Source organism: Acinonyx jubatus, chromosome B4, assembly GCF_027475565.1.
Source record: "Acinonyx jubatus isolate Ajub_Pintada_27869175 chromosome B4, VMU_Ajub_asm_v1.0, whole genome shotgun sequence".
Classification (NCBI taxonomy): domain Eukaryota; kingdom Metazoa; phylum Chordata; class Mammalia; order Carnivora; family Felidae; genus Acinonyx; species Acinonyx jubatus.
In genome coordinates this window covers 11,199,903-11,225,808 of record NC_069387.1, presented here as the reverse complement: position 1 = coordinate 11,225,808, position 25,906 = coordinate 11,199,903, and the positions used below count along the sequence as shown (strand labels likewise).

At 45.5% G+C, this 25,906-nt stretch overlaps 1 protein-coding gene, 1 long non-coding RNA gene and 1 pseudogene across 6 annotated transcripts in view; 1 reads left to right on the top strand and 2 right to left on the bottom strand.

The window, feature by feature from the left end:
- The window catches only part of CAMK1D (calcium/calmodulin dependent protein kinase ID), a 503,116-nt gene that overhangs the window by 391,778 nt on the left and 85,432 nt on the right, over positions 1–25,906 (bottom strand). The gene's annotated exons all lie outside the window — the stretch shown is intronic.
- On the top strand, positions 1,734–3,497 carry LOC106971010 (receptor of activated protein C kinase 1-like; annotated as a pseudogene).
- On the bottom strand, positions 10,435–15,728 carry LOC128316283 (uncharacterized). Its single transcript, XR_008299913.1, has 2 exons — positions 14,088–15,728; positions 10,435–11,894 (listed from the first exon to the last, which is right to left on the bottom strand). It is a non-coding gene; the product is annotated as an uncharacterized LOC128316283 (long non-coding RNA).

The window sequence follows — 25,906 nt, the reverse complement described above, 5'->3', positions numbered from 1 at the left end:
ACCCCTGTGCCGATTCCAATACACCACGCAGAAAGGCATGCTCCCTGCCTTCCGAAAAGGAAGGAGATAATACTAGCCACTTGCCATCCCGTGGATTCAAGCGGGATGCCAATGTGACATATAACTCGGAAACAGTTCCCAAAAGTGCAGAACTCTTCTAACAAGTCCTGGTCCCATATACTTATTTGGCTTTATATCGTTTCTTTGTGCTTACATCTGTTAAACCACAAAAACAGGAATGAACTAATGTTGAACTTCTTACTCAGCAATAAGCAATATTCATCCATGGATACAGAAAACAATGACAAAAACATGAAGGGCTGTATGCATTTCGTTAGGAGGCGTGTTTCCAAGCAAATTTTGTATTCTCCCATTAATGTATTTACCTAAATTTGTAGCAGATTTATGATTTGTTCAAACGTGTAATAGTAATCACCCACAGTAAGTAAATGCAAGAACTTTTTCATGGTTAGACCCTTACAGCCTAGGAAATTTAATTTAAATGTATATACGTATTTTTGCAAGGACAAAGATAACACCCAAGAATAACGTTCCATGAAGACAGAATATAAATTCAGAAAAAAGAAAAGAGAATGAAGTAGAAATTCCAATGGTTAAAGAAGAGTCAATTCAAGTACTTTTGAAATGGGTGATGATGGGTATCCAGTGTCTGTGGGATTTAGATTCCACTGGTTATATTTAAAAGAATGATGTAAAGTTTTATTTAAAGATGTCGATATTTACAATAAGCTAGAAATAACATCCTTTGCAGCTCTTAAATTACGATGAAAAATGTTAGCTATCAACGCAGAGTGTGTGAGGGGATAGATGGCTTTACAAAACTATTTTAGGGATGAGGTGAGCCAAAGGCAGAAGACAGGCCAGGAACCTCCAAGGCAAGCTGACCTTTGAGTCCCAGCCCAATGTGGTGGGGCTTAACATTTTGCAAGAGAAGCTGGAAATCTGGATTTTTCTATGTACAGTTTACCTTTTTAAAAACATGTTGGTTCAGAAATTTTTTAAACAGCGTGGAAGTCACACAAAACACAGCTACAGGCCGCATTTTTTTCTACCTTGACTCTGAGCACTAGCATCTTCTGTCAACTTTTCCACACGGTGATAGGAGAGCCACTCACTCAAAAACACACTCACTGAACACCTCCTGGTGTTCCAGACACTATCCTGGGTCCTGGGGACACAGAGATGGCTGAAACACAACAGTGCCCTCAAGGAAGATGAATGATAGATAGATAACATTTTGCAATTCCATCTGTTACATTCTGTGCTAGTTAGATCCGAGGTGCTGTGGCCATGGAACCTTCGCTTCGGTGGGTCAGGAATGTGTGGTTTGTTTGGGAAAGCTTTGTGGGGGAGGACGAGGCAGGACCAGATGCATCCTGAAGAATAACCAGCATCCTGAATAACCATGCCGGTGACTGAAGCAAGGCTACCTGGGGAAGGCTCCTTGGAAGATGGCCAACAAGGCAGATAGGAGCACACATCAGAGCAGGATATCTGACTGCAAAGAACACCCACAGGGAGACAAAAACCAGCCCCACTCCTCATTTTCAGTTCCTCTCTTAAAAACAGGCACATGATGGAAATAAACCATTGAGACAAGATCCAAAAATAATCTTAACTGGGCATAAAAGCTCATATAAAAATTCTTCTCTTAATCACTTCTGGAAGGCAGCTGAAAGGTGCGTACACCCAAACTCGGCTTGCGCAGCAATCAACTTAATCTGTTTCTTTGAAAGATTAATTAAAACTGAGATTACCGATGGCGGCAGATGAGCTGGGTCAGCCAATGGGGCACGGTTAAGAGGAGAGAGAAATTGTCTTAAGATCACACAAACACAGCTGCAGGCCAAACGCGGAGATGTGATGGAAAACCTGCTTCTTCCCGGGCCCTGTAATTCCATTCCTGGGGATGACGCTAGAGTTAAAAGCCCGAATCCCAGGAACAGCAGGCAGCGGGACTCCAATGTGCCAAGCAAGCAGCCCGGCCTGTGGGGAGCCTAAGGAGGCCTTGAACTTCTGAGTCAAGTCAGCAACAGCGGCAGAAGACCAGGGCCAGCCCAGAGGGACCAGCCAAGGGAGCAAGAAGCATGAACACAACTGCTGCTCAGAACTCGAGCAAGTTTTCAAGTGCTCATTTGACACAATGTCAAGGATCTGCTCAAGTCAGGCCCTGATGAGAAGCAGAGGTGATTAGAAACCACCAAAACCATGAGAAGTCACCACCCACATAGCCCTTCCCCCACAGGGAGCCTCTCAGAAAATGTGTTTTCTCTAATGGAGAGCTGCTCTTATTTTTCCCCCACTGGCAGCAGAGAAGGAGACAAAGCAGGAGATGCTTAAGAAATCCTGGTTTGGGGACCCAGGATTTGAAAACCCTGTCATTGGATGTGAGCTTTGACACTGAAAACTCCTCGGTTCTGGAGGAGGCCTTCTCTGTCTTTTCCTCTGCAGGGCTCTCTGTGCTATCCAGCCCCATCCTCGTCACCACGGCAACACCTGCACTCACTGCCACCATGACTGAGCAGATGACACTTTGTGGTACCCTCAAGGGCCACCATGACTGGGTGACTCAGATGGCCACCACTCCCCAGTTCCTGGACAAGATACTGTCCACCTCTTGAGAAAAGACCATCATCAAGTGGGCAGGGATATGTCCAACGATGGCACCCCACAGCATGCTCTTCAGGGTCACTCCTGCTCTGTCAGTGATGTGGTCATCTCCTCAGGTGGCCAATTTGCCCTCTCAGGCTCCTGGGATGGAGTGCTCTGTCTTTGGGATCTCACAATGGGTACCACCACACGCAGATCCACAGGACATACCAAGGATGTGCTGAGCGTGGCTTTCTCCTCCCACAACCACCACATTGTCTCTGGCTCCTGAGATAAAACCATCAAGCTGTGGAAGACCCTGAGTGTATGCAACTACACTGTCCAGGATGAGAGCCATTGTGTCTTCTTGTCACCCGATAGCAGCAATCCCATCACTGTCTCCTATGGCTGGGACAAGTTGGTCAAGGTATGGAATCTGGCAAACTACAAGCTGAAGACCAAGCCACACGGGCTACCTGAACACGGTGACTGTCTCTCCAGATGGATCCCTCTGTGCTTCTGGAGGGGACGATGGCCAGGCCATGCTGTGGACCTCAACAAAGGCAGGCACCTTTGTATACTAGATGGTGGGGTCATCATCAGTGCCCTAACTGATACTGGCTCTGTGCTGCCACGCGCCCCAGCCTCCAGATCTGGGACTTGGAAGGCAAGATCACTGTAGATGAACTGAAGCAGGAAGTTATCAGTACCAGCAGCAAGGCACAGCCACCCCAGTGTACCTCTCTGGCCTGGTCTGCTGATGGCCCGACGCTGTTTGCTGGCTACATGCACAACCTGGTGCTAGCTGATAGTAGGTGACCATCAGCACCCGCTAGAATATACGGCAGAGTTTTAGAAAGAAAATATTGGTTTGCCGAAGGAAGGAAGGAAGGAAGGAAGGAAGGAAGGAAGGAAGGAAGGAAGGAAGGAAAAGGAAAATCCTCCACAGCCCTCACCAGAAAAATAATAACTTGGGCAATAGTTCCCAAAGTTCTTAAACCCACAGGAGGAACAGAGGAAGACGATGAAGACAGAGTCAGAATGAGGGGACAGCAGCAGTGGAGGAGGAGCGCCTGTAGAGGCAGAGCCCCTGGGGCTGTGGTGCTGGCCTCCTGCATCCTCTGGGGCTGTAGATCAAAGTCCACTGGGGCCTCCATCTAAGGAGCCTGGAAGGCGGGCTCTTTAGTGAGCCCTCCCCAAGTGCAACAGAACATTCCTGACTGCACCTGACACGGAGCCCTGGACTCCAGCCCAGTCCTGACGGCCCCTGCCAGCCACTGGCCCTCCCAGAATCTTTCTCCCCACGTGTGCGCTGAGGAGGCGGGGCCAGAATTTCATGAGCAGATAGTCTCTTCCGTCATCCTCTCTCGAACAAGTTCTCCTTCTCCTGGGTCAGCAATTCCCATCCAATTTTGTGTGAAAGCCCTCATGACAAATCTCATTCTAGATGCTTCTAATGTGTGGATTACATATCCAATGGAAACGTAACCATTTTAGGAAGGGAAGAGAGTCAGGATTCAGGGAGAGACACTAAAATCTGAATTGTCAAATGTACCAGTAACACCAAAGTAGTGGTTAAGAGAACAGATCCTAGAGCCAGCCTTGATGGTCTTATGTGTAAAATGGGAATAATCATCATAGCCTGCCTCATGGGGTAGTCATGAAGAGTAAACATGTGAGCTATAAAGCAGTTAGAACACAAATGTGGCACAAAGCACTGTGTTTAAATAAAACTCTATAACCATTGTATGTACCATCAACAAGTAACCCCCAGTTACACCCAAGTCAGACTGGAGGGGCACTGTGCTATAGCCAATGGGAAGCTTGCCCGAGGCAATGCCAACACAAGCCTCGCTTCTCCCACCTCCCAGGTGAGACCGCCACTAGGCGCCATAGAGGCTCCCCCACCCCACCCCCTGCTCTGCTCCCACCACCACACTAGCTCAGCCCTCCCATGGGGACCACCACACCAACCTCCCAGCGCTCATCCCAAGAGCTCTTCTCCCCAATCCCCCCACCCAAGACACTGAGGTTGGCTTCTAATATTCTAACTTTAGATTACACTCCAGTAGCTTATATCATCAGCTAAAATTAAAAACAATTTTTCCTGGCCTTCAAAACTCATTATGATCTGGGGCACCTGGGTGGTTCAGTTGGTTAAGCCACTGACTCTTGATTTCGGCTCAGGTCATGATCTCACAGTTAATGGGAATGAGCCCCTCATCAGCTCCATACTGACAGTGCAGAGCCTGCTTGGGATTCTCTCTCTCTCTGCTCCTCCCCTACCATGTGCTTGTTCTCTCTCTCAAAATAAAATAAATAAACCTTAAAAAAAAAAAAAACTAATCATGATCTGACCCTCTACCTACCTTTAAGGGTTTTTTTTTTTAATTTTTTAATGTTTATTTATTCTTGAGAGAGGGAGAGCGAGTGAGCAGGGAAGGGGCAGAAAGAGAGAAAGACAGAGGATCCAAAGTGGGCTCTATGCTGACAGCAGAGAGCCCCATGCAGGGCTCGAACCCACAGTGAGGTCATGACCTGAGGTAAAGTCAGATGCCCAACCAACTGAGCCACCCAGGCATCCCTCCTTTACCCACCTCTGTAACCTTATTTCCTATTGGCTCCTTCCTGTATCCTTCATGACCAGCAAACTGAACCCCACCCTTGACATCCACCCTGCCATCTCCCTCCGCGATGCCTTCGGCCTGGCGTGTTCATCTGGCCTGTGGTTACCACTTCCCAAGTTGGACATCCCCCCATGCTTCAAGGTTGAGCTCATGTTCTAACATTTCCACCATGTCTCCCCAACCAGGCAGAATTACTATCTCTACTTCTGAACTCAAAGAACATTCATCTCTGCCCAGGGAAGGCAGAGGACTGTCTGGTCAGGAAAGGGAGTCTCAGCTCTGCCATGCACTGGCTGAATGTCTCTGGGTCAGAAAATTAAGATCTCTGAACCTATCTCACTGTGGTTATACAGATAAATGGGGATAATATATGCAAAAGGCTTGGATCAAGTTCTCTTTATCTGCCCTCTCTCATGGAATTTATTACTTCTCTAAATTTTATTAGAGTTATTAGGCTGTTAAGTTTTCTTCTTCATGACACTGTAAATTCCTTGAGTGCATATTTTTGTGTTTCTCAAAGAACCTAGCACAAGGTCTTACACTTAGTAAGAGCTAAATTAACAATTGATCAAATGAAGAAAGAGAAGGACAGGATATTTTATACTTACTGTTTATATTATTTTTAATCATTCCTCATTTTCACTTATATTGTTAATGACAGTAACTATCCCATAAATTTCATACAGGTATTCTGATGGTTCTGAGGGGAAAACTGTATTCTGAGTCCTCAATGATTCAATTCCACTCACTCAAGTTTATCTATTTTCTCCTGGTCCCTTCATGTACCTTACTACCAGGAAACACTGTACTCAACACTATGTGACCTATAGAAAGACAAGTCCTCTTCCCAAATTTCCCCACTGGCATTGTAAGGACGTTTTAACAGGCCTTATAAATTTAACCAACTGGGTTGTTTTGTTTTTCTTCAAAAAAAAAAATTGAAAATCAACATCCTGAAAAGGAATATTTTATTCATGCCAGTTTAAGTAGTGACAGGAAAATATTCAGTACTCAAAATGGAATGAAAAGAAAAAAAAAAAAAAACGGTCAGCATGAATTTCCAAAAGCATCTGGAAAATTGGCAAAAGATTTAAGAATGTAAAAAGCAACCGGCGATCCCAGCTGGGGTGAAGTTGCCTTCATATTATATGGAATACCAACCATAAGACAGCTTTGGGAATTTCCAAAGACAGTACTCTGGAAAGCTCCTTTACACAGTGATTCCCACGTAATCCAAAGAAAGCACACTGCAACTTGTCCCCGGCACCCCAACAGGATTTAAAGTATTCAACTTTGTATGGAGAACAACATGAATCCAGGTAGAAATCTGAAACCCTTATATTCCTACATATACCACGACCAGAGAAAAAGGTCTCCTCTCTCTTAGCAGAAGAGAGTGGGAGCTCGACACATCAGCTCTAGAGCTGGCCAAAACTGAACTTGAACCCCAAATACCCCCATTCAGTGGCACACTTTGAGTACATTAGTGACCCCAAACTGAATGCCATCAATGTGACTCACAAAGTCAAGATAAAGTACAGACAGCATTCCGTATTTCATGCACAATGGACCTGACATAGTGGGTCAGAAGGATCGGAATGGAGAAGGATCTGAATGTGGTGGGCCAGAAGGATACCCTTGTGGGGATAAATGGACCTGTATCTTTGACCAAGATCAGCAACTCATTAAGTGTGTGGCCTTGGGCAAGTCCCTCCAACCCTCTGGGCTTCTGGGTCCTAATGTGTCATTTTCACATCAGACTCGATGCTCCAGCTCTCGGCTCCCGTAACACCAGCATAAAAGAACTGAGAGAAGGAAAGTTTCAGAAACGCCCCCAGAGGCCATTCTGTGACCTGGCTTTGCTCTCTTATATGGATTTTGCTCTTGCCTCTTGGGTCCCAATGTGTCCCTAACTAGTTATATGGGGCTGAGCAACATGCTTAACCCTTCTCTGCTAGGTTTTTTTGTTTGGTTGGTTGGTTTTTTTGTCTCTGTAAAACATGAGGATAATCTGTATATATCCAAATCCTTCTAGTTCTAGCATTCCACCTATCAGTGGAATTTCTTCCACTAGGGAGTAAATAAATCAGAGACTGAACCACTTTATAGTGTGTCAGCCCCTTGGTGCAAATCGCCAGCAAAAGGACGACAAAAATTCTGCATCAGCTTTGAAAATGAACAGACCACACAGAACAAGTGCTTTACAAAAGGTTAAGTATAGGATAAACATTACAAATTCATTCCTTCAGAGCAGCCAGAGCAGTGGATTGGTCACACTCATGACTCAAAAGGAAATTCCATCCAGGACCACCAGCCACCTCCCAAAGTTAGTCACCCTGCACAGCAGGGGCCAGGAAGGGGGGTGGGGGGAGGGCATCCCATGGCCAGCACAAAAATGACCTATAGGGAAAGTGACCTTTTCACTGGGGCTCTGGGAGATCTACTAAAGGTACTTACACTGAATTCACCCCCACTCCCTTGGTTGAAATCCATATGGAAGTCACCAAAAAAAAACCAAAAAACAAAAAACAAATCAGAAGACCATAGGTGACAGTTCAAAGCCACAGATTTTGTGACCACTTTGTTCTCAGCCTCTTCCCCAAGAAGGAAGGGGCTTCAGACCGATAACAGTTGACAAGGACACCAGGGTCAAGAGAGACCGTTTCTTTATAAATAAAATTTTCAAACTCACGGACATTAACACTCACCCGAAATAACTGGACAAGAGCCAGCCAGGAAAGGGCACGTTACTAAAACTGGCCCTCCGGCCTCCAAGAGGCTCAGCAGAATTATTCTTGCTGTGAGGAGAGGAGGAAGGAAGGGCTGGTTATATTGTGCCAACGTGCCGAGAGGCACATAACTAGGTCACGTTCCCACTCGGGCCTGCCTGCTGCAGGCGGGCATCTCGGTGGTGGCCGGTCCCACACCCCCTCCCATGCCCAGCATTTCTCAAGAGGCCTGAGGGAGGCACCTCTGGCCACACCCCCCACGGGGAGCAAGGCCGGGATGTCTCCGTAGCGCGTGACATCCGAAGGAGCCTGTCCCAAGAGCAGTGGTCTAGCACACATCCTGGGCTTGCAACGGCATGAAATACACACCCACAACGCACTGCAACAGCCTCCCGTCCACCCAAACCCTTCAACTCACTCGAGACCACACACAGTCCTTATCTCAGGAGCTGGTGCAGGGAGTCACCCAGAACCTGGACAACAAGCCCCTTGTCTAACCCGACGTGCCTGCGTCTTCCAGGTCCTGTGGAGTGAAACCCTCTCCAGGGCGGTACAGGTGCATCTCCGGCAGCTCCCTGGGATGTAAATCATGTAGCTTTAAGGAAAATATCCTTCACATCTGGAATCGCAAGCCTTACCTTTCTCCAAGGCTCAGAAAGCATTTTCCTCCAAACACAGAGCTTGTAGAACAACATGATGTGATTCGGGGAGCTTAGTATCACACTTACACTCATGCCATATCTCGCTACTTCCTCGGGCGGTGATGCTTTTCTTTTCAGAGCAGACAAACCTCCACGTTGGCACAGTTTATCTGAAAAACTGTTGGAGCCTCTAGCCCCAGGCGATCACAGAGCTGTTTATGAATACCTCGGGGGGCTCACAACTGTGCATTTTTCACAATTTGTTAATTTAAGAGGCACATTAGAGGAGAGGTGCTCTTAGCCAATAGGAAGCTCTCCTTTTACCTGTCTCTTAACAGCACACAACAGAGACACCAATACTGAGAGCGCCAAAGCATGTCCTGGGGACAGCAGGCACACCAGCACATTCCAGGGCTTGCTTCTTCCCTGCTTTTAACCAGTTTTACTTGACGCCATTTACTTGCACTCATAGGATTTAGAAGCTAGAGTCTGAGGGGAAAAGCTGAAGGCAAGAAAACCGTGAGTTCGAGGCTAACTCAGGTAAAATTCTACAGATACAAAGGCTTAGAAGTCTCTTCCTCCCAAAGCAGAGGGAAAAACCACCCAGTGCCCCAAAACAGTCTCCCAAAATATCCCTGAAGGAGCCACTGGATACAGACATCACCGGAGAGTGGACATCTCCTGAGAATCACCGCTCTAGGTATCGCCTGAAGCCACGCACAGAACACTAGCTGCACAAGAGATGCTAAGTGGCAGGTGCCTGTATCAGGAGAGAAACATCTGAGGTTTCTTCCCTGCCCCAAGAGGCTCCATTTCCTCGCTGTTTACTCATGAGAGCAACTTGCTACAGGAGGCAGGGGTGGGGGGAGGGCGAGGCAAGGGAAACAGAAGTATTATGGCCCAATTTTTAGAAGTGAATAAAATCTTTCAGAACATTCTAAAGCATGCAGCTACTATTAATTGAGCAATTACTATGACATGGTAAGATACATATAACTTTTAGTAACAGCTTACAATGTCTTAACATACATATTTTTAAGCTCTCAGTGAAAGTTCGCTATTTTATATTACGTATACATGTGTGTGTGTCAAAGCAAAGAAGAACGTCATCATTCTGAGAATAGTCACAATTGTGAAATAAAGTAGGTGAAGGTCAGGTTATCTTCTTAGTTCCTTATTATTTTATTAAAGTATTAAACCAGTCCATTGTAAACTGTACATAAAACTTCTTTTTCTGATCACTAATCAGAAATGACCAGCATTACAAAAGTCTAGGAAATACAGGAAGGCAAAAAGGAGAAAATTAAAGTTACCGGTCATTTCAACGCCCAAGAGGTGACGACTCTCACTATAATTGATGTACATACTTCCAGCCCTCTGCCTATGCATATAATTACAAATGTTCCTCCACCAAGTTGGGATGTCATTTGATAACTTATTTTTCACAATAAATGGTTTATCATTTATCCATGCCCTAAGATAATATCCTGCATCATGAGTCAAAGACTACGGAGTGTCACATTCTACTGATGTGCTATATTTTATAAATATTATTAACTGAGTTGTTTCCAACTGCCAATTACTATAGTAAATACTAGTAGATGGATAGAGAGATAAACAGATTTCATTTTCTTCATAAAAGCTTCATGGAGATATAATTCACAATTCACTGGTTTAAAGTGTACAACTCGGGGTGCCTGGATGGCTCAGTCGGTTAAGCATCTAACTCTTGATTTTGGCTCAGGTCATGATCTCACAGTTCATGAGATCGAGCCCTGCATGGAGCCTGCTTAGAATTTTCTCTTTCTTTTTTTCTTTCTCTTTCTCTTTCTCTTTCTCTCTCTCTCTCTCTCTCTCCCCCCCCCCCAATAAACTATAAAAAATAATAAAGTACATTTGGTGGTTTTAGTATATTCATAGAACTGTGCAACAATCGCCATAATCAATTTTAGGACATTTTCATCATCCCCACCCCCCAAAACAACCCAGCACCCTTTTAGCAGCCACTTTCCACTTCCCCTCAAGCCCTTCCCCCCCTTGCCCGAGGCAACCACTAATCTGCTTTCTGTCTCCACAGATGTGTCTGTTGTGGAAATCTGACAGGAAGGCAATAACACACTACCTGGCTTTTGGTAATTTATCCTAATGTTTTCAAGGTTCAACCATACTGTGGCACGTATCAGTACTCCATTCCTTCTTATGGCTACATATTACACCACTGTTTGGATAGCCTACGTTCTGTTTATACACTCATCAGTTGATGAACGTTTCGGTCTTTTCCTCTTTTTGGCTAACATGAATAAGGCTGCCCTGAATAGCCACGTGCAAGGTGTGGACACACACTGGCAGTTCTCCTGGGTATACACCTAGGAGGACAATTGCCCGCTCATATGGTAACTGCATTTCAACCTTTTAAGGAACTGCCAGCCTATTTCCCAAAGCAGCTGCACCATTTTTCATTGCCAACCAGTAGTGTGTGAGGGCTCCAATTCTCCACACTTTCACCAGCACTGATGACCCATCTTTGCATTACAGCCGTCCCAGCAGGCACGAAGTGACAGCTCACTGTGGCTCTGATACGCATTTCCACGTTGGCCAACAAATGAGCATCTTTTCGAGTGCCTATCTGGCACGTGTTTATCTTCTTTGGAGAAATGTGTATTTGGAGTCCTTGTCTATGTTCAGTTGGATTATATTTTAATTGCTGAGTGGTGTTTTAAAACATATTTGAGATTAGTTCCTGATCAGCTCTACAAAAAAAAAAAAAAAAAAAATTTCCTCTTCTATGGATGGTCTTTTCATTGTCTTGATGGTATCCTTTGAAGCACGAAACTTATTGGTTTTGATGAAGTATTAATTTACCCATTTTTGTTGTTGTTGCTTCTGCTTTTGGTGTCCTATCTAGGAAACACTTCTTACTCCACATAATGAAGATTTACACCTATCTTTTAAGTGTTTTATAGTTTTAGTTCTGGTATAGAGGTCATGGATCCACCTTCAGTTAATTTTTGTATGTGACACATATGAGCTAACAGCCCAAATTCATTATGTTGGATATCCAGTTGTCCCAGCATCATTTATTAAAAAGACGATTCTTTCCCCCATTACACTGTCTTAGTATCCGTGTCAAAAGTCAGTAGACCATAAATGTAAGGGTTTCTTTCTAGACTCTCAATTCTAGTTCACTGATCTATATATGTCTGCTTTTATGCCAGCACCACACTGTCTGGATTACTGTAGACTTGTAATAAGTTTTGAAGTCAAGAAGTGTGATTTCTCTCGGGCACCTGGGTGACTCAGTCAGGTGAGCGTCCGTCTTTGGCTCAGGTCACGATCTCACAGTTCGAGCCCCGCATCGGGCTCTGTGCTGATAGCTCAGAGCCTGGAGCCTGGAGCCTGCTTCGGATTCTGTCTCCCTCTCTCTCTGCCCCTCCCCCACTCATGCTCTGTCTCTCTCTCCCCAAAGAATGAATAAACATTAAAAAATATATAAAAAAAATAAAAAGAAGTGTGATTTCTCCAGCTCTGTTCCTTTTTTAGGACTGTTTTGGGGTCCTCTGCATTTCCATATGAACTTTAAGACCAGCTTGTCAATGTTTGCAAAAAGGGCAGCTGGGATTTTGACAGCTACTATGTTGACTCTGTAGATATACTTAGGGGCTTTGCTATCTTGACCCTATTAAGTCTCCCAATCCATTAATACAGGATGCCTTTTTTTTTTTAACACTTTTTTTTAAGGTTTATTTATTTTGGGAGAGAGGGATGGGGAGGGAAGGGCAGAGAGAGGGGAAGAGAGAATCCCAACAGCTCCAAGCCCAATGTGGGGCTTGAACTCACCAATCGTGAGATCATGACCTGAGCCAAAACCAAGAGTCAGACGCTTAACCCACCTGAGCCACCCAGGCCAGGCGCCCCAAGATGTCTTTCCATCTATCTAGGACTTCATTAATTTCTTCCAGTGATATTTTGTAATTTACACTGAAGAAGTCTCGTACTTCTCTGGTAAATTTATTCCACCTTTATTATTTTTGATGCTATTGTAAGCGGAATTGTTTTGTTAATTTTGTTATCGGATGGTTCATTGCCAGAATATATGAATACATATCCAATTGATTTTGCATAACATTTATTTAATTCTGTATCCTATAGCTTTGACGAACTCATATTAGGACCAATAGATTTTTACTAGAGATTTTAGTGGAGTTTAGGATTTTCTCTCTATAAGATCAGGTCATCTGCAAATAGAGACATATTACTTCTTATTGCTTTACAATCTGGAGGCTTTTTTTTTTTTTTTCTGTGCCCAACTGTCCAGGCCAGCACCTCCAGTACAATGTTCAACAGAAGTAGTGAGAGCAGACATCTTGCCCTGGTCCTGATCTGAGGAGAAAGCATGCATTCTTTCAACATTCAGTAGGATGTTAGCTCTGGAAGTAGAATTGCTAACTGTAATTTTTGTGGGAAGGTAAAAAAGGCTACTTTAGCATTCTGACCATTCATAAAAGTCCTAAGTATGCCTGTTTCCCAATGCACGGTTTCCTCAATATTTACTTCCCTAAGTGAATTTCCACACTCTTTGCACTTATACTAAGTCGTAAAGGGACAGGGATGTGTTAAAGAACACCTCAGGTGACCGCAGTTCAAGAAGACTTGAAAGGGACAGGTTTAATGAAACCCAAAGCCTGTGTTTGGTGAAATAAACACCTGCTAATGTAAAGCCCAAGCAGGGGACGTTACGTTAAAGGCAATTTGACATTTCCCTGGGTTGTCAGTCAATTCACTGCAGAAAGGAAGACTTCATTCTGAGCCCGTCCTGAAATTCTGTGTCAGTTTACCTGTTAGAATGTTCCCTGAATTCTCATTGCCCTACCCACCAAAATTAGTTCTGTCACAAACACTCTTCACAGCGCCTAAAAAAAAACACATTTGGGAAAATCTATTCTAATTGTATTTAAATCTGTAAATCCTAGAACAAAAGGGATTTGACAGTTACTTAATTTGATTATTTAGTCACACCAAATACTTCAGATCAAAAACTACACCCTGAAACCTGGATTATCCGGTTTGACCCCTAAACAAATTATATTAGAGCAACATCTTGGATAGCTGGGATACATATTCAGAAGTATAGGGGGGGAAATCTGGACTTGAAAAGACATGGCTTCAAATTCCAGATCTTTCTATTCCTAGCTGTGCATCTTTGGGCAAGTTACTTATCCTCTCTGTGCCAACTGCTAAAAATTTTTATTTTTTTATTGTTTTTTTAGTATTTATTTTTGAGAGAGAGAGAGAGAGAGACAAAGAGACAGAGCACAAGCAGGTGAGGGGCAGAGAGAGAAGGAGACACATAATTTGAAGCAGGCTCCAGGCTCCGAGCTGTCAGCACAGAGCCTGATGCGGGGCCTGAACCCACAAACCATGAGATCATGACCTGAGCCAAAATGGGATGCTAAACCGACTGAGCCACCCAGGTGCCCAACTGCTAAAAATTTTTAGAGGATGAAAACTTCTATGCTCCAAGGATGTTGTGAAGATTATACGACACACTATTTCATAAAGTGCCTAGAACACAGTAGGTGCTGTTACCACTAAGAACAGAAATATTTCTTAACTCAAGTGTTCAGGAAATGGGGATGTCCGATCCATTATAATTTCTGGTTTTCAAACTTTGGTGGCTGAAAATCCTTCGAAACACTATTTGTATTTTTTGCATCTATATGATGATAAGACAGTTCCATCTTCCATTTCATTTCTGGGTATTTCATAGGCGAGATCCCATGTAAGGTACCGAAAGGCATGTCAGGCTCATCCACAAGTAGTTTATAATCTGGAATAAGTAAGTGTGCCACGCACCATAAGGATTCATGTGCGTTACGATGACACAGTATCGCAGGGACAGACGGTGCAGGAGTTTGGGCTGACCACACAAAGAGGGACTCAGCGCACATTCTAAAACATGCTTTTCGCTAATAAATTCCAAGTAAGAGCTAAGGCAACTGCTGTTTGCCTGTTTTCCTTTAAAGGGTAGCGGAAGAAAAAAAGCCAATGTACGGCAAGCTTTACCTCGTATCCCCAAGTCCCCGGAAAGGCCATGTCTGCGCTCGGAAAAACTCATCAGCAATGGCACGGCCAAACTCCTCGCTCCTCCCATTTCAGCATGCTCCTGACACAGGCTAATTGGCACATCTGAAATCGTCCGATTCACATGATGATGAAAACTGCCCAACGCCGTGAAGGTGAACTCGGGCCGGTTCTGCGTGTGCGCCACACCACAGCCTTCCGATCGGACCGTGATTCTAATCAACCCTGAGAGGTCGGCTCCGTCCTCTATGAAAGCTGGACAATGAGCCTCAAGACAATAGATTTTCCTCACTGTGAAAACTGGATCCACCTGACACAAGTTCCCGTCTAGGAAAGGTTAGCGAGTTGGCAAGCAGGGGAAACCCAAGGGAGCGGAGGTCTAGCTGCTACATAGCAGAGGAGAGCAGCTCCTCCCAGATACCAGCGGGTGCTCCCCCCATAGCTGAGGCTGTACGCCTCCCATGCCCAGGTGCTGGGCTTGGCTGAGCCACTGGCTTTCCAGAAGGCAACACAAAACTTAATTAAGCAGTATCAAGTATCTATTATATGCATAAAACATGCACACGCTCACAGGGCTGTCTGGAAAGCTCATCGAGCGATGACAGAAATCAATCCAACAAAAATTTAGCAGACGGGCTTCTACACTTGGTCTCCCGAAACGAAAGCAGCCCCCTGAGGCAGGCGAGCCAGGCTGCTGGCACCGAGGGACGAAGGCCACGTGGTAATAAGGCCCGCTCCCCTGTGTCCTGTAGCTCTGGACAGTAATGGCTCACGGTGACTGAGCGCTTACTCTGAGGGAGGGCTGTGCTAAGAACTTTACCTCTTGTCAGTTCACTCAGTTCTCACAACAGCTGAGACGGTCTCCAGACTACCACACTCCTAGGCCTCCCTGAGAGCCTGATAAGCAATCAAAAGTAGGACAAGAAGGAAGGTCTCAGTTATGTTTATTCATTTGGAAAGAGAGCCTACCTGCATTTCTGTCCCTGAAGACGTTGAGCCTTTGTGGGGTTTTTTAAATTTTCTTAAATGTTTATCTTTCAGAGAGACAGAGCACGAGCAGGGGAGGGGTGGGGGAAGGACACGAATCTGAAATAGGCTCCAGGCTCTGAGCTGCCAGCACAGAGCCCCACACGGGGCTCCAACTCATGAGCTGTGACATCATGACCTGAGCCGAAGCTTAACCAACTAAGCCACCCAAGTGCCCCAAGGTTGAGCATCTGTGATCCCAGAGCCATCATGGAAAGAGGCCTCTGCACACAAAAGCTCTGTTTACACTGAATCCGCCACCTTTTGCTGTGTGGCCCTGGGGAAGGCCCCCAACCATCCAGGGCCTCTGTTTTCTCAACCCGATCAAAGAACAAGATGTTCTTCACAAGGCCCTCTCCAGAGTCAACATTCTGAACCTTGAAAATCCAAAACGTCCCTACATCTGCTCAAAGGCCACGTGAAGACTGTGTGATACAGACTCGGGCTGAGCCTGGTTACCAGAGGAACCTGACAAATGACATGTTTCATCAAAAACAAAACCAAAAAAAAAAAAAAAAACCACACACACCACAACCACAGCATGTTTTTCACTTCTTCCTACTACCCATTTCAGAAATGCTACCCAGGATTTCTTCTAGAAAGATGCAGGATTGGGGCACCTGGGTGACTCAGTCAGTCAGTCAGCACCCAACTGCGGCTCAGGTCATGATCTCACAGTTCGTGGGTTCAAGCCCCGCGTCAGGCTCTGTGCTGGCAGCTCAGAGCCCGGAGCCTGCTTCGGATGCTGTGTCTCTCTGTCCCTCCACTGCTCACGTGCTCTGTCTCTCTCTCTCAAAATAAATACATAAACATTAAAAACTTAAAGAAAGAGAGATGCAGGATTTTCTCACATTTGTCCAAGTCTGGCTCCAAGCACACCAGGGAGAGGGCGGCATTAATTCTGTGGCTTCATGAGGTGCTGGGCCCATTGTTGGTGCTCCGTGTATGTACAAAAGTGACCTCCTTTGCACAACTGTTTTGAAGGTACAGCTAGTTCTTTTCACTTCCCCCTCCTTTTTATTACCCTAAAGTCTAAAGAAAAGATGAAGGCCTTCAATTAAATCAAAATGGAAGAAATACATAAAATGCACCTGTGACTTCACAAGGCGCCTACCTTTAATTGTTTTCACCTGAACCTCAAACCGCTCATTTTAAACCAAAAGAAATGGGCAAATGACCAGCTGGTTGATTATATCATTACCAAATACATGAGCCTTACCTTAGCTAAGAAATGCTCTTTAAAAATGCGCTGATTTCGATGCACCATGATAAAAATCAATCCATTTTATGAAAGCAATAATCGCATGAAAAGCCAAAGTGCCATTATGTTATCTGCTTCATAAAAGGAAGGATTCTTCAGGCTTTCTGTTGTCAAACTGAATAATTATGACATAAAATGGGCCACAAGTGTGACTGAAGCTTCGCAGCATTACAAACGCCGATCTCACACTTGAAACCAGGTATCGGCTTAATTGGCAGCTGGAACAGCATTACAATACGTGCTCTGCTGGTTTCGGGGGTGAGGAGAAAAGGGTTTCACCTGATCTGAAATGAGACCGGCCTCCTCACCACCCTGCTCCCAACCCACCCCCACTTACAGTTGCCCAGGCCAAACACTCACTTGTTCCCATTTGGACCCCTCTCCCAGCATTCTTTGCAATGCCAGCCCACAGACACTGCGGGTGCATGGCCCGTGAACTGTAACATCAGAGAAGAAACCACATGAGCCCATGCCTCCGTTTTTCTCTAGCTCTGCGGGGCCGTGTAGCAAATATCATGAAAGAGTACCTTCTAAGACCTCCTTGAGGAAAGGAGCAGTTGTGACCTTTTCATTTTTGTATCCATATGGCCTATAATATCCTAGGGTGTATGTGTGTGTGTGTGTGTGTGTACATGTGCATGTTGCACACTTAACTACATTCTTCTTTTCAGCTTGACACTCCAAATATTATTTCTGGCTACACTTTGATTCATCAATTAACAGGAAACCTAGCAATCCCTGCCCTTCATAGGCAAGGACAACATCTCAAAACACCCCTTTTTTTTTCTTTTTGCCTTTTTTCAAAGTTCTCCTAAAGGATTTATGCTGACCCATTCACTTTAGGACACATTTTTGAAAGCTATCAAACTGGGAGTGAAAGGTGTCATACTTGGCCATGAATCTGAGTGGCAAAAAAGGGCCCAAAATGAAGTGATTTCAGCTAACATTTATTGGGCACTTACTATACCCTAGGAATTATGCAAAAAAACAAAAAACAAAACAAAAACAACTTACATACCTCAGCTCACCAAAACCTCTTAGCAATCTCAGACAATGTGTGCCATTGTTATCTCCATTCTCTGAATTACAGAGACTCCACATTCCACACACATAAGGCTGGTGGGTAGGAGAGCCAGGAATCAGGCCTAGGGAGGGCTGATCCCCATCCACAGACCATGACCTACTTATAAGATCCATTATGTTGTGATGTCAGCACTGGCGGCCAGGAAGCTGGCCACATGAAGATTGAGCGCTTTGCAGACGTTGTGCCTAAGACAGCCAAGAATTTTAGGCAGCTCTGCGCTGGAAACTTCGGGAGAGTCCCTTGGCTCAAGTATGCGGTAAATTGGAGAGGCCTATGATTACCTATCCTCATTCCAAATCTCTTTCTTTTGGGTTATAGAAAAGATGGGGCTCTGATGGGATACCAAGGGGAGCACCTTCCCCAGGATCATAAAGGATTTCATGATTCAGGGTGGGGATTTTGTTAATGGAGATGGTACTGGAGTCACCAGTTGTTTGTTTGGAGACAGCACACGTGTGTGCATGCACACACACAAGTGAGGGCAGGGCAGAGGGAGAGGTAAGGAGAGGATCTTAAGCAGGCTCCACACCCAGCGCAGAGGCTCACGACCGTGAGATCATGATCTGAGCCACAATCAAGGGTCCAATGTTTAACCGACGGAGCACCCTGGAGTGGCCAGTATTCACCGGGGGCCATTTGCAGGTGAAATTTTCAACTTAGACACAGCTCCAGGCCTGCCTTCACAGCAGACAGCGGTCCCAGTACAAATGGCTGCCAGGTCTTCATCACCTGCTCTAATTGTGATTGGCTGGATGGGAAGCAGGTGGTGTTTGGAAACATCATTGGCAGGCTAGTGGTGCGAAAGATTGAGAATGTTCCCACAGGCCCTAACAGTAAGCCCAAGCTGCCCGTGGTGACCTCACAGTGCAGGGAAATGAGGTGCAGAACGAAACTGCTCAGGCCTTCCCTTGCTCTCGGTGACGCTCTTGAGTAAGATAATCTGCACTGTCCCCCTGTTTGCTTCCCTGTCTGCTGCCGCCCCATTTGAGCAAGAGACCTTGGAAGTGTCACAGATTCAGAACCCAAGATTTTCTGTTTAAGTTTTCAACTGTAAATAAAGCTGTTAAAAAAAAAATCCATTATAATGCTGAGAAAGCCTGCAGGCCACAGCATTTTAGGAACACCTCAAATTTCTGCAAAGTAGTGCCTCAGAGATTTTTTTGTAAGTTTATTCATTTATTTTGAGAGAGAGAGAGAGAGAGAAAGAACATGAGCAGGGGAGGGGCAAAGAAGAGGGAGTGAGAGAACCCCAAGCAGGTTTCACACTGTCTGCACAGAGTTCGATCCTTCGAACTGTGAGATCATGACCTGAGTCAAAATCAAGAGCCAGATGCTTAACCTGACTGAGCCACCCAGGCGCCCTGAGATTTGTTTATATACCCAAAAATATACGCCCGTACCTGAGTAGTGTTTACCACTCAGGATATCACAATACAGCATTTCCCCAAGTATCCGATACTTTTAGTATTCAGTAAATTTTTTTAACCAGTAACCCTAAGAAAAGTTGAATCAATCAGTAAAACCCCTTTGACATCAGGCTGAAAGGGTGGAGGGGAAAATTTTATAATTAAAAGGGGTCAGACTAGCTATGTAACTCGCAGAACCCAGTGCAAAATGAAAATGAGGAGGAAGGGGGAGGGGAGTCCTTGTTCAAAGAATATTGAGAATTTCAAGAGAGAGGGGGAAGCCCACGTAACTGTGTGACTGAAGCTCGCACACCCGGAAGCTGGCCCCAGAAGGCATCGGTGTGCAGGACCACAGAGGTCACTCTGGAGTCCAAAGGAATGAGGCCTCTTCGGCTGCGAAATGGCCTGTGAGCTCAACTGCATGTGTCAGATGCCTTCTCCAGAAGGAAACGCATGCAAACTCAGAACCTCAGACTGGAATGTTAAACAGCTTGGCTCCTGCTATCTCTGGATGTGAACTCAATACAAGATAAAGCCTCGCTGCTTCTTTAGGCTGAGATGTTGCCTGTAACAGCGGGAAAAGGTCATCCTGCATATAAATCATTAGAGAAACAGATTTCAAAACATATCCTGAAGAGAAACAATGAGTAACATCGCATAGCACACTGGCACGTCTTCCTTAATACAGCAGGTGTTCAAAACTTTTAATATTTCCATTAAATATTGGCTCCCTCCCGATATTTTCCAACTAGTGAAAATATAAAGAAATCATCTGAGTTACGTCATATATGATGAGGCCTTGAGTGCACAGTGAGAAATGACTTTAAAATTACCAAGCCCTGAGAAAAAGTCTCATCTAATAAACTTTTGAAAAGCACTTAGAATACTTTGTAACAAGAAAGGGGAAATAGTTAACATTAGTGGGATCTGAGCAAAAACAATTTTTAAAAAATTTCAGTGAGGAAAGGACACTGAGTTGGGAGTAAACAATGTAACAATATCTGTCCCCTACTAGCTGGACAGCCACTAGGTAACCAGCTCAACACCAGCTCATGTAGGAGGGACAAGGAAAGAGATCATACTGTGCGCATCTTAGCCATTTCAGTTAATAAACCAGATTTGATCTGAATTTTGGGATATCTCCCTGAATTTTGCATGACCTTTTGCTAATGGATACGTAAGCTATACATGATGTGTATTTTGTAAGTTCCAGAGAACACTACATTTTGTTTGCCAGAGCCCTGGGGTGAGCACTCTATTTTTTTCTTTTGCAAACAGTCTTATTTTAAATCTCAGGGTTTCCTGGGTGTGTTAAAAGTTATTTTCGGGGTGCCTGGGTGACTCAGTCATTTGAGCTTCTGACTTTGGCTTGGGTCATGACTTTGCAGTTTGTGAGTTCGAGCCCCACCTGGGCCTACTGCTGTCAGTGTGGGGCCTGCTTCAGACCCTCTGTCCCCTTCTCTCTCTGCCCCTCCCTCTCTCTCTCTCTCTCTCTCAAAAATAAATAAAACATTGGGGCGCCTGGGTGGCTCAGTCGGTTGGACATCCAACTTTGGCTCAGATCATGATCTCACAGTCCATGAGTTCGAGCCCCACGTCGGGCTCTGTGCTGACAGCTCAGAGCCTGGAGCCTGTTTCAGATTCTGTCTCCCTCTCTCTGACCTTCCCCCATTCATGCTCTGTCTCTCTCTGTCTCAAAAATGAATAAACGTTAAAAAAAATTGTTTTAAATAATTATTAAAAATAAATAAAACATTTAAAAAATTATTTTCTTCATTTAACCAGTACAGAAATAGCAGCCCAATGACAAAACGGATCCTTAACCTGTAAATCAGTTATTAGGCCCCATCCTCTCGGTACAGAGGTTCCTGAGGAGCATGAGCCAGGTCACAGATCCCCAAGTCCCTGGCTCCTCACCCACACACTGAACACAATACTTCCCAGCTCCAGCACGAAGGCACGGCCTCCAACACATCCCTGAAGTGAGGTGAAGTTGTGGAGACTCAACGGCAACGGTCATGATACACAGGGCACACAAGTCTCCCTGCCAGCGCCCCCGGGACCATGCCAAGTGGTGCAGATTCCTAGGACACACCCCGGAGAAGCCTGCTCCACCTCAGTCTGAGCCCTTGTGAAGCTTCCAGAAGCTTCTTCAGCCAGAAGAAGTTCAATCTCTGTCCTGTGACGTATGAATCACGTGACCTGGGGCCAGTCAGCTCTCCTCAACTGTCAAACAGTACGTAACACACAGGGTTAGTGACAAATTAAATGGTCAAGTGTCCAGCCAAGTATCCCTTGCCTAGCAGATACTGAAATACGGTAGCCATTATTATTCTTTTTCAAACCACCTCCACACCTTTGCACGAATGCCAGCCTTGGCAACCTCCTCAGAAAATCTAGTACTTTCAGAAAGTAGGTGTTGGCAAAAGGAAAAAAAAAAAAAAACGCACATTTTTTTCACTCAGGAGGTCTGGCCCAGGTACCGAGAACAAAGAAAACTTTTACCTCAAGAGTCAATAAATCTGGGACATTGAGACAAAGGGTTTGATAGATTCTGAGGGGGGAAACGTCAGGGGAATACTACTGTGCATGCCCAGAAAGTTCTCATCCTATCCTCAGTTCTGCAGACATCACAGCTTCTGAAGAAAAATGATGCAGTTGATTACTTCAGCCACGGGTTCGTCTTTGGATTTTAGACACACTGGCCTGCAGGAAAAAAAGTCATAAAGCCCTTAAAGGCCCGATTTGCAAGGGAAAGATGAAAAAAGCCAACTACGCCTTGCTTCCATGAGTGATCTCAAGACTACCAACAAGCCATGTCTGAGGCGAGATATCTCAAGAAGGAACAGAAAATAGTATTTAAAAGGACAGCACAGGACACAGCTAATTGTGGTGCCCAACCAACAGAGCGGATAGTGATGCAAACATCACTGATATGTAGCATGGGGCCATCCTACTGAGGAAGACTCTGGTTTCGGAGCCTGACAACTCGTTTCCTTTCCCGGAGCGCAGTCCCGATGGTGGCCAACAGAAAGAACCTGCCAACAGGCTAAGGGAGGAAGCCAGGAAAAGCCCCACAGATTAAAAGTTCACCCCAGCTAATCCACCAGTGAGTAATCCACATGCAGAAAAGTGGTGACCATCTAGAGAGACGAAATCCAGAGGGGGGACAAAATTGGGACAGAACATCCCGAAGAGCTTATCAGTAATGAAAACATTTAGGAAAGCCAGCTTCCTGAGCAAGTACTGAGACAACTTCACGACTCGGGAGTTTTAAAACTGAACCAAACACACCCTCCATCTGTTGCTCGGTGTGCAAGGTTACTGTGGGCGATTCAGGGACGTCACATGTGGGAGATGTCCCCTGCTCTCAAAGAGCTGGCAGTTCCAGCAGAGAAAACTCTCGCCAAAGAAAAACCTTGGAACAACGGACCCTTCGCGTCTAAGCCCAAGACTGAAGAACAGGGACAGAGAAGCCCCCAGTGGGCTGCTTATGTCCAGGGCCTCTCGACGGAAGAGATTGGACTGAAGCAGAACCCTGCGGAACCAACGGGAAGGTGATGGAAGCAGGAGACACCACAGGAGCAGGGCACAGAGACTAGAATACGGCTGCATACATTTAGGACACGGGGGACAGCATCTCACATCTGCCACCGAAACCCCAGCTGGTACAGCAGCAGCCACATGTAAGAGCTTAACAGCCGTCTATTAAATCAGTACGTGACAGTGGTGCCTGGGTGGCTCAGTCGGTTAAGCCTCACTTTGGCTCAGGTCATGATCTCACAGTCCGTGAGTTTGAGCCCCACATCGGGCTCCATGCTGACAGCTCAGAGCCTGGAGCAAGCTTGAGATTCTGTGTCTCCCTCTCTCTCTGCCCCTCCCCCATGCGTGCTCAGTCTCAAAAATAAACATTAAAATAAATTTAAATTTAATTTAAATTAAAAAAAAAAATCACATGATGGAATTTAACATGTATTCACTTAAAAACCAAGTCAGTGCCCCTTTTCTTATCACCTGTAATATGCAGCATGCCTTGTATCTCCTGTTTTTTTACAACACGACCCCACAGCAAGCTGGAAAGGTAGGTACTGTTATCCCCACTTAAATATGAGAAAACAGAAGCTCAGAAAGATTATACAATTTGCTGAAGTCTCATAACTCGTAAATGGCAGTTAGGATTTGCACTTCCTTAATCTAATCAAAGCCAGGGCTCCATTTACTCCACGTATCCATTCATTTACTCAACAAACACTGATGAAATGTGGGGCATCTCATCTGAGCCAGTGGCCTCCACACAGGCTCCTGATGTGGGGCTTTGCCAGCGAGCCCCTGTAGGGACACAGGAGCCCCCACTCTGCTCTCAGGTCTCTGAATGCGGCTCCCTCTCCCCCACCTGGGGACCCCCGCGGCCAGGGAGCCACAGCATGGCCAGAGGAAAACCCGCAGAGGCAGCAGCGGTGTTCCCAGCTCTGAATTCTCTCCGGAGCTCACCTTGCACACCTACAAAGTGCATCGCTGAGGCTCCAGGAACATAAACAACGGCTCAAGTGAGAAACCTCTAACGCGGACGGTTTCTTCTCTGGTTACTTTCATCACGTTTATGGGGATGGTACGGTGCCTCTCATGTTCACTGTCACCATCAGCAGGGATAACATGACATCCACACTCTAGATGTGGTCCAAACCAACTGTGGGACCTCAGGCAGCCCACCAATGAGAGCGGCCTGGCCGGTATCCCTTCAAGTTAGAAAGACCTCACCTTCTGACTGCAAGAATGAGTGGACTGTGGGGGTGCCTGGGTGGCTCAGTTGGCTGACTCTTGATTTCGATTCATGGTCATGATCCCAGGGTCATGGAATCAAGCCCAGCGTCAGGCTCTGCACTGAGCGTGGAGCCTGCTTAGGATTCTCATTCTCTCTCTCTCTCTCTCTCCCTCCCTCCTGCCCTCCGCCTGTCCCTCCCCTGTTCTCTATTTAAAAAAAAAAAAAAAAAAATGAGTTCATTGTGAACACACTGTGAACATGTTCTAAAGAGAGGCTTGGCTTGGTTTTGGTGTGAGCCATTTGGCAGAAGGCAGGACTGTGTGTGTAAGGTCTTAGCCCCTTTCAGCTATCATAACAGAATGCCATAGGCTGGGTGGCTTATAAACAATAGAAACTTACTTCTCGCAGTCCTGGAGACTGGAAGTCCATGACGAGGTCGTGGGCAGACTCTCGGGGTCTGGTGAGAGCCCACTTCCTGGCTTCATAGATGGCCGCCTTCCTGCTGTGCCCTCGAGCGCTGGAAGGGCCACAGAGTCCCCCAGGGTAGGTCTCTTTTACAAGAGACCTAATCACCTACGAGGGCCTTCCTCCCATGACCTAATCCCTTCCCAAAGGCCCCACCTCCTAGTACCACCACATGGAAGGTTAGGTTTCAACATAAAACTGGGTGGGGAGGAGACAAAAACATCCAGTCTATAGCAAACAGTTTTTATTTTATATCATGAAGTACCTGAGAAGCCAAGGTTCTTGTGTCCTACCCCAACCAGGAAGCGTCAGCCACACTTGGATATAGTTTTAGCTCTTTCTTCCCACGTGTATAAGCAGCCCACCAGATGTCTGTTGAACAGGGTCTTCTGTGAGCACCAGCACCTGACCCCCTGCAGCCAGCGTACACGTTCAGAGGTGCGGATGAGGGCAGAGATGAGATCAGGACCATAACCCCAGGAACGCCCTTCACCCGCCCCACCCCGCCCCGCACCAACAACAACCTAATGCAAATAATCAGACACCCACAGCACTCAACAAAGACCACCACCCCCTATATCCAGAGCAGATACCCAAACTGTGCACAGTGGGTCCACCAGCCCAGCTGGTAAAATAATGAAATATCTTCAACCAATCAGTAAATAACCACAGCCTGACCCTAGCCCCCGCAGCTGACCTCCGGGGCGTCTCTTGAGATTTCCTCACCCCCTCCAGAGACCGACTACCCAAGACCCATCCAGACAATTCTTATGGCCTTCCTTACGACACTCTTCCAGACCCTTCAAATTCTCTACTAGGAAGACATGTTGCTTTTATACTTTTTTTTGAAGTTTTTAAGGTACCAATCAAACACTAAGAATAAAAACAACATGCACCTGAGTAGAGCCAGTTAAACTATACTATGAAACTTCAGTTTTTGTTGACGTTTCCTGAGTCAAGGTGGACATACAGCCCAACTTCTATGGGAACACTGCCCAAAAGATGATACCTAGGTTTCAAAGAGTGTATGTGATACTAACATTTATGAGAAAGGACTATTTTTAAAGCTATAATCCTCATAACATAATAATACATTCTATTTGTATGAGGCCTTACCACACATGCCTTATCTCATTTGGGACTTAACAAGAGATCTGTAATGTAAGCAGGTGTAATTCAGGTTTAATTATCCATTTAACAAACAAGGTAATCAA